The sequence below is a fragment of the Littorina saxatilis genome, linkage group LG14 (assembly GCF_037325665.1).
Source record: "Littorina saxatilis isolate snail1 linkage group LG14, US_GU_Lsax_2.0, whole genome shotgun sequence".
Taxonomy (NCBI): Eukaryota; Metazoa; Mollusca; class Gastropoda; order Littorinimorpha; family Littorinidae; genus Littorina; species Littorina saxatilis.
In genome coordinates, this window is record NC_090258.1 from 17,279,054 (window position 1) to 17,288,491 (window position 9,438).

Consider the following 9,438-nt stretch of genomic DNA (forward strand, 5'->3'; position numbering starts at 1 on the left):
GGATTATGGGATATGAATTCTGGCAAGTGCGTTCCCACGAGAGTGACTTTGCGGTAATTTTGTGAAGAAAACCATGGCAGACATACAATTCGGCTGACACTTTTTATTTTTTTATTTTTAATGAATAAGGGTTCCAGTCTGAGAACAACAAAGAACAAATAACCCAAAAAACGATGACCGACCGACCGACCGACCGACCGCACGTACGAACGAACGAATGAAAAAAACCAATTAAACGCACGAACGCACGACTGAACGAACGAAAGAGCGAAACAACAAACCCAGCAATCAGCCAAGCAACCAAATAAGTAAACACAGTGAACAAGACAGTGAATGGCCGGAATTTGTAGCCTAAAATTCTGCGTTACTCGTTTGCTTTGCCAAAGTAATGTCCTAGGTCTTCAAATGTTTTCAGAAATTATTATTTGTTTGTTAGTGGCCCTTTTAACAAAGTTGCAGTTGGCTTTACTTTGTTACTTGACAGTGCCAAAGTTCTCCGCGGTATTTCCTTTTTTCATAAGCAAAAGTAAATGCCAGAAAATGAGAACTATACAGAATGTGATAAAAACAAATTACGTGATAAAAAAAAAACCCACACTTACACTGAATGAAATTGCTAAGTGCATTACCACCGAGTAAGTAAGTCAGTGCATTTTTATTCTAAATGACAACATTCTTGCTATACACCTATTTTCAATTTTCAATGAAGACGTTTTGCCTGTTTCAGCAAAATTAAACAGTCCTCACACACACACACACACACACACACACACACACACACACGCACACACACAAACACAAACTCACACACACACACACACGCACACACACACACACACACACACACACACACACACACACACACACACACGAAAAAGTTCTTTATTGCAATTTTATGCAAACTTAATTAATTAATTGATGAATGAATGAATTATTCTATTTATTCATTTATATATTTATTTACTGCTTTATTACTTTATTGATTTATGTGTGTATTGATCAGTTCATTTATTTATTCGTGTAGGCGTTTAGGTAGGGACATGGACAGACACAGGCACGACACAGACACAAACAGGCAAAAACAAAGACGCAAACACGGACACAGAGACACACACAAAACAGACAAATAGACAAATGAGCAAACACAAACAGAATAACAACCATTACCAAAAAAATAACAACAACAAGTAAAAGGACGAAAGATAGATAAACAGAAACGACGCATGTTTGTGATAGCTAAGAAATTCTCTCACTCAGCCGCAGCATCACAGACTTTCTAAAAGAACAAACAAACGAGGAGGATACGGGCAGAGGAGAAGATGGAGGAGCAAGAGGAGGAGGAGGATGTGTCAGAGGATTAAACTGACGTTATTTCATATACTTAGTGTGATTGAAGCGCTGAAGAGGAGAGAGAGACCACGCATCACTTCTCAATCTTCTCATCCTATCACTCAAACCCTATTTCTAAGATTCCGAGAATAGAAGCGAGCCTCACACGAAACATTTTTGCACCCGCTGTTTTGTTTTAAAACTCCAATCCCCGCACTATCCACACAACATACAGAATCGCCGTCAAAGCCGCAATCCAACCACCCCAAACAAAATCTCCCCACAACATCGCTTTGAGACCGACTACCCGGGGTGGATAAACACGGGTACACAACCCCCTCGACAACCCCACTAATCCCAGAACACCTACCCGCTCATCACACGTACCCGGAATAGTTTTCTCCACCCGGGGTAGTCTGGGCGACTTTTGATCATCGACCGGTGAGTGTTGGAGGTGGTAGTGGTGGGCATTGGCGGTAGCGGACGATGATTAATATTAAACAAAACCCCGCGTTCCTCTGGGTTCATCTGATCGCCTTCAACGCAGGTGGCGGTGGCAGAGTGGAATAATGTTTGGGTTACTCTCCTGAGCTGGGTGCCATTTTGTGACATGCATTCTCAGTCCTTTAAATAATTATAACGTAAATTAAATGGCAAGTCTAATGCATTCTCTTTATTTTTTTCATGTATACTCAAGTCAGATACTAATACCGACATTAAACTAAAAATATAGTCTCATTTTGTTCTTTCTTTGTTTAAAATGTTAGAATTTAAATCCATGTCACATCCTCTGGTGTCCATGTTACGCGAGTGATGTACTTGGAAATGCTTGTAATATACTGAACTTAGACAATCAAAATGTGCAAGTATGTCTAATTCTTTCTCTGCAGGCCAAGGATTTATCTAGAACCTGTATTCTATTATTGAAATCAATGTGTATGGTTACAATGGCTCAGTAAAATCAAGAGTAAAATCAAGAGTAAAATCAAGAGTAAAATCAAGAGTAAAATCAAGAAATATCACCTTCGTAACATGGTTTTGACTGGAACAGAGCTCTGGAAAATAGCCCATATATGTGAGAAAGTGAGTTTGGTATAGCTGGGAAAGATGCTAGTCAGGCTGTGTTTGGCTGGTGACTTTTCATTCTGAGAAATAGCTATGACATGGACATGGACATTGACGTGCAAGAATATTGGCGTCTATAGACTGCACATAGGCACAGACATAGACAGACAAAGGAATAGAAAATGACATAGATAGTGAGACTGGGTTTCATTCATAGACAGAGAGACAGAGAGACATAGAGACAGAGAGACAGAGACAGAGAAGGACATAAACACAGGCATACGCACATCGGGATGACATTGTTCCATGTAAAACCCTGGCGAAATCTGAGCTGGAGAGCCAAATCAGGATTGTGTCTTTAACCATTGGGTCCCTTTCGTGCGTGAAACAACGTCGATCTGTACAGGCATGAGACCAAGGGTAGGGCGGGTGGTGGCGAGAGAGGTGAAGGGACGGGGAATGTTTCCGGTGCCGTGTGCCGAGCTGTGAGCAGTGCCCGCCAATGTTTAGCTCAGGCACCGTCGCGGCAGACGCGCTTTAGTTCTATGCAGGAAAAAGCAGCGCGCTATTCTGGCCATCCAGCAAGCAAACTGTCCTCCTCATCTCTAAGGCAGACTGATACCAAGAGGTGTAAGTTACACCCGCCTTCAGGCTCAGGCATTTTCAAACGCTCGACTCAAGACTATGTAATGAAAGGACAACTTAAGCTCTTCCCAGAGACCTCCAGACATGACAAGTCGTTTAAAATAGAATTATTATAATGAGTCACGGAGTAAACATGTTGCGATGTCGTTTGCAACATAAATAAAGAAAACGTTTCAATTTGCCATTGCGACCATTAACACTTTCTACCCCACCTATGTTGACCAATTTTTTTTTGCCGAGACCAGCTGTGCTGCAGCAGGTCACTCAGAATTGTAGTAACTGGGTAGTAACTGTGCATCAACACGCTGGAATGCAGGCGTTAGATAGACGTTACAGGAAGCGACTGAAGCTAACAGTCTGAGCGGATATATCCGTACCTGGTCAGATGGAGCCATATGAGTGGGAGACAATGAGTTAAGGGAAGTGGATCAATGGATGTAATATATATCTAAATATTGTAATCAACGTTTCAAACAAAGAGTGTTTTGCTGTGATGTTTCTTCCAACCAAAGAAAACGCCTCACTCCGCCAGGGTGACAATGATGGGGAGGTAAATGGGTCTAATAGGGGCGATAACTCGAGTGCTGATTGGTCAAAAGGGAGATAACTCACGACCACCTCCCTGTGGATCGTGTCCTTTGGTCTTTAGCTTACAAATAACCTTCCCTTGATCTCAGTTCTCTCCCTTTACAAGCGGGGAGATTAAAAGGATCGGGGGTGTCAAAATTGTCGCCCCTTGCCCAAAACACAGAGCAGAAACTTATCGGAAATTGCGGGTGTTGTTTTGGGAATTGGGTAGCGGCGCTCCGAGGTCATTAAAGATTAAATTCTTAGCAAGGCGAGCAATTGCTAAGGTGTTAGCGCCTGAGATCATACGCGGGCAGGAGGGAGGGGATGGCGGTTGGGGGGGGGGGAGCTAGGGGGAGTGGGGAGGGGGAGGGGGAGGGGAAGGGGGGAGGGGGAGGGCAGGATAAGCGGCTGTCTTGTTTTACCAGTAGTGTGGGATTTTCTGCAGATATAAGTGGGTCCTTTGTACTGCTTTGGCGTTTTGGAATCCAAGTGTATATCGCTTAAAGCGACAACATCCTCTTTGAAAGAAAACTTGGCCAAAAAAGTATCCCTCGAAACGAAATCTTTAAGCCGAAAGGGGATCCAGAAAGTCAAGTGAACGGCCTTAACTGGCACAGAAAGTTTGAATGAAATGACACAGGAATTAACAGACAGTTTCTGAAAGACAGCTTAATTCTCAATTTATCTTGATACATTTTGTCAAGTGTTGACTAAATGTTGAAAGAAAAAATGGGAATCGAAACGAGGGTTGTGTGTGTGTGTGTGTGTGTGTGTGTGTGTGTGTGTGTGTGTGTGTGTGTGTGTGTGTGTGTGTGTGTGTGTGTGTGTGTGCGTGAGTGCGTGCGTGCGTGCGTTCGAATAGAACAAGATTATGGCTCATTTTTGTATCGAAATCTTTTGATACTGCCTCTATTTCAAACATTGTTTTTTTTGCTTCTTTTTTTTTCTATAACTTTTTGTCTTAGTCCTCAAGTCTGAAAAATTAATTTGATTTCACATTAAAGACCTGCCCTATTTTTTCAATGGAAGATTTGAAGATTTGTGTCAATAATGGCGGCCAATGGGCCACTTTTGGGTGATAGGGTCTGTCCCTTTAAAAGGCTGAATTCTTAAGGGTCTAGTTATTGCCAGGATCTGGAGCTATTATGATCTAGTTTCGCCAACTCCATACGAACTGTGGATATCTAGGTTTTTCTTAATCTGGTGTGAAGAGAGGATTAAAGAACAAGACGATTACGATTGAAGACCGGGTTGGGGGCAGGGACGAAAGATCGGGAAAGGAAAGATCGTGTGTGTGTGTGTGTGTGTGTGTGTGTGTGTGTGTGTGTGTGTGGGGGGGGGGGTGTTGAGGGGGTAGGGGGGTATAGGTGGCGAAGTGAGAAATGTATCAATAATGGGAGGGAAGCAAAATAAAGGAAAGAAATGGAAAAAAAGCATAAGATAAGTATAGAGGTACCCCCCAATGATAAAGCCAAAGAGGGCAACAGCAGAAAAATCTCTGCTCTTACCTGTTTGGATAGAACTCCAGTGGGACTAGCCCCAAGTGTCCCAACACTGTTGGTGTTCTTTTATGACAGGCATCCTTTGGTCAAGATAATAGACTAAGGATAAAGGTGTCTTTTACAGAAAGTATTCTGTCATCGTAGGGGGCTGACATTACAGGTACCACTGTCCTGAACTGAGGATGTGGTTGTTGAAGCACGACAAATAACAAGTATGACAAGGACATTTAAAAAAATTGCAAATGTACAAAATCAATGTTCATAGCAGTCTCTCAGCGCGGTATGTAAAAGCTATATATGGAGCGACGAGGGTATTTCAGCGGAGTATTTGTGTCAGTGTTAAATTGTGGCTGGCGAATAGCAAATACATGCACATTATCAAATGTGCAGGTGACAATACAAAGATGGCGAATGTGAAACTGAAATGAAAGTTCGTCACACTTTCGATAAGATGTATAACACCACTACAGACCGAGGAGGAGAGATAAAGGTGTGAAGATGTTATTGTTAGATGGCGATGCACAAAAACAATCACAAGCCAAACACAAGATGTAAATGCCGACACATCAAAGATGGTCGATGTGAGAAAGGGGGGTCATATCAGTTTTAGTGCGGTGGATAACAGCAATATGTCCTTGAGAAGCTGCAATGTTTTATCCGTCTGAAACACTTGGAGTGCTCTGTATAAAGAGTATACAGCCGGGCGGACACATGCTGTATTGGTAAAACACGTTACAAAACACGTGTGATATGCTGAGGTAGGGCCTGGAGATGCAAACAGACGGACGGACGGACGGACGGACGGACGGACAGACAGACAGACAGACAGACAGACAGACAGATGTTCTTACTTCAGTAGGAAGATGCTGCCACTGACCTGAACAAATTCTGAACAATCAACAGTTTAGGAGCTTTTTTATTTTTTTGCGGAGGCGGACTCTTCATTATTTTTTGGGGAAGGGGGGGGGGGGGGGGTTGCTGAATTCACATTACCCTTGACACCTACATCAATGTGTTAAGTTTTTTTTGGTTAATTTTTTTGGGTTAAGTATTTTTTTTTCTCTCGGAAAACAAGTGTCTACTCTGCACCGAAAGGTGAGAGGCTGTAGACGTTTGGTATGTTTCCAAGTGGAAGCAGTGCCGAAGTGCTGTTCTCTTGGCAGATTTGCAACCAACTTTCCCCCAACTTTCAAGTAATTTTTGACAGAAGCAAGTCAGTTGAAAATCGCTATGCAGATCCGATCCGTGGAGAGAGAGAGAGAGAGAGAGAGAGAGAGAGAGAGAGAGAGAGAGAGAGAGAGACAGACAGACAGACAGACAGACAGACAGACAGAGACAGAGAGACAGAGGCAGAGACAGAGGCAGAGAGAGATTTGAGGATGAAAGTCGTTTTTTTCATGTCAATGCTTGTTGTTATCTCATTTGCAAAGAGACTGGTTCCGCCTAACTGTTACCTACTCTATTGCACATGGTGTACTCAGTTAGGGCGCTTACTTCCCTTTGTCTAACAGGTCTGTTGTGGTTTACACGCGGAGGTTGGGATTTTGAATACAGCATACCTAGATACGCAACCATTAGTCCAGTGGTCATGAATTTCTCATGACGTGGATAGATCAGTTTATTTATACGAGAAACTAGAGCCCAATGCAGGTGTGCGGCTGTGACATGTGAGGGATTCTATCTCCGAGTAATGATCTAGTTTGTTCTCCAGGTGACGCAGAAAGAGAAACAAAAAGTGCGAAGTTTTGCCTATCTACCGTCAGTGTATACGGAGGCATGTCTACGTTGGTGGGTGATGCTCAGAAGAACCGGTGTTCGTGTTTTGCTGTGCCTTCCCTTGAAAAGTTCACCCCGGTCAAGAAAAAGACGCTGTGCTAATCTAAATATTCCTCAATAATCTCACTGAATTAATTTTCTTCCTGCAGCTTTTGACACAAAGTCACCCCCCCCCCCCCCCTAAACAAAACGCCACTCTCTATAATTGTGTTATCTTATTTTCTATTTTATCGCATTTTCACAAATGCTTAAATAAAATTCAATGCAAGCCTCTGCATTTCATGTGATATGAAATGGGAAGACGATTATGATAGGGAGGCCCAATGTCTCAAGGGTAAAAAGTGCATATCGAGGCATTTTTACAGTGCTGTAATTAGCTTTAAAATTGAACAGCTGTCCTCTAAGTTATGTTGTGTATGTCAAAGTACTTTTACATGTGTTGTACAAAATATGAAGTCTGTACGATTGATACTTTAAAAGCGGGCAAGAATCCTATTTGTGAAAACTAGGGAGTCTGTGTACAGCCTGACAAATTGAAAAAAGTTAGAACAAATTAATTTTTTCTTATCATTTTATTAACATGTTGTGAGTCTAAGAACAAAGTAATTTTTCATAACTTTAATGATAAAAAAGTATTTCTGCCCAGCAGTCCTTTTCAAAGGGAGTTCATTCTAAAACCAAGCACCGACAACAACCACATCAGCAGGGAAAAAATGAGGACGACACTCCGGTGTAGCGATGCCAGATTTCTCCCGATGTCAAGTTTCTGACTCGATATTTACTCAAGACGGAAATGTTGTTTCCTGGTCAAATCAAAGAAGTAAACTTATGTAAGGACGAAAAGCATGTTAGTTTCTTGCAAGTGAAGGAAATTGGTGGTGACATTTATTAGATTTCACTCCAAATTTCGATTTCTTCGAAAACGTACACCGAGTGGTTACGTCCCTTGAATGAGAACTCATAACTCATAACTCATAACTCATAACATTTTATTGATCCAACAAAGGAAATTAAATTGGTCATCAGCACATATAGGTCATTAATTAATAATTATAAAAGAGTAAGAGAAGAAAATTCATAAAACCCATGATAAAAAACTACAATACCCTTTTTTCTTGCACACATGACACACCGACACACCAACACACATGCATACATACCTACATACATACCTACATACATACATACATACATACATACATACATACATACATACATACATTCCATGTTAAAGTGTAGTTAAGAACATCACAGTAATTATATCATTGTTTGGATTAACAGATAAGTTTTTATGTAAATGATGATAACAACAATCCATAATTAACGCTATTGCACTACCAAAGAAGAGACCAACCAAACACATCAAGAAGTGAAACATTTTAGGATGAATCACTTTTCTAAGTTTAAATTAAAAAAAAATGTTGGATAAATTTGACCCCAAGAATGTAAAGTACCCAAGGACGATTGTCAGTACTATCGAAGAGTGTTTTTTTTCTCTCCCAGTGTGGAGTGAAAACAAGATCAACGAGGCCGAATCAGAAAGCTGACATCAGGAGAAATCTGACATCGTTACACCGGCAGCACAGCTGCGGACTCAGATGACGTGATGTTCGTGTGGTTTGTGTAACCAAGACACCTTTCCCACGACTTCTTCAGTCCCTCCCACTCGCATTCCAACTCTCAAAGTTATTCACTTAGTCCGATGACACTATATTTATGTCACCCCAGTTCTATTTGTGTTACTTCCATCGGGGGAGCGAGAGGTTATGATTAGACTATAAAGGTTTTGTTGGAGAGAAGAAGTGTTTGTGTGTGTGTGTGTGTGTGTGTGTGTGTGTGTGTGTGTGTGTGTGTGTGTGTGTGTGTGTGTGTGTGTACATGTGTTTGTGTGTAAATGAGTTAGAGAGAGAGAGAGAGAGAGAGAGAGAGAGAGAGAGAGAGAGAGAAAGAAAGAGAGAGAGAGAGAGAGAGAGAGAGAGAGAGAGAGAGAGAGAGAAAAGAAAGAGAGAGCGAGAGAGAGAGAGAGAGAGAGAGAGAGAGCGAGAGAGAGAGAGCGAGAGAGAGAGAGAGAGAGAGAGAGAGAGAGAGAGAGAGAGAGAGAGAGAGAGAGAGAGAGAGAGAAAGAACGAGAGAGAAAGAGAGGTGGTGCACTTAGCCAGCCAGCCAGCCAGTCAACAAGCCAGCCAGCCAGCCAGCCAGACAGACAGACACAGGACTTGCTGGAGAGAAAAGGAGAAACAGAGCTGTCTACTTTCGACTTTATCATTTTGTTTATTCCCTCTCTTTTTTTCTTGATCAATTAAAAAAATCTTGTTATGACAGTAATGCTTGATCTATTTGTTCATTTCATGTTGGTCTCAGACACATTTGCAAACATTACAAGTCTTCTCTTTATCTCATGAGAGTAATTTCATACCAAAATTTTTCTTTCTTCTGATTCTTGTTTTGTTTATAGCAGATATGGCAATTAAAGGACTTAGGAGAGACACTACGTCATTTCTTCAATCAAAACCCCGAACATGATCTTGACAAATGGACTGAACAAGTGGCA

General features: G+C 41.6%; 1 long non-coding RNA gene across 1 annotated transcript; it reads right to left on the reverse strand.

Moving 5' to 3' along the window:
- Window positions 1–7,859: 7,859 nt before the first annotated feature.
- LOC138946659 (uncharacterized) lies at window positions 7,860–8,242 on the reverse strand. The gene is made up of 2 exons (XR_011449397.1): window positions 8,092–8,242; window positions 7,860–8,059 (listed from the first exon to the last, which is right to left on the reverse strand). It is a non-coding gene; the product is annotated as an uncharacterized lncRNA (long non-coding RNA).
- Between the last annotated feature and the right edge of the window lie 1,196 nt (window positions 8,243–9,438).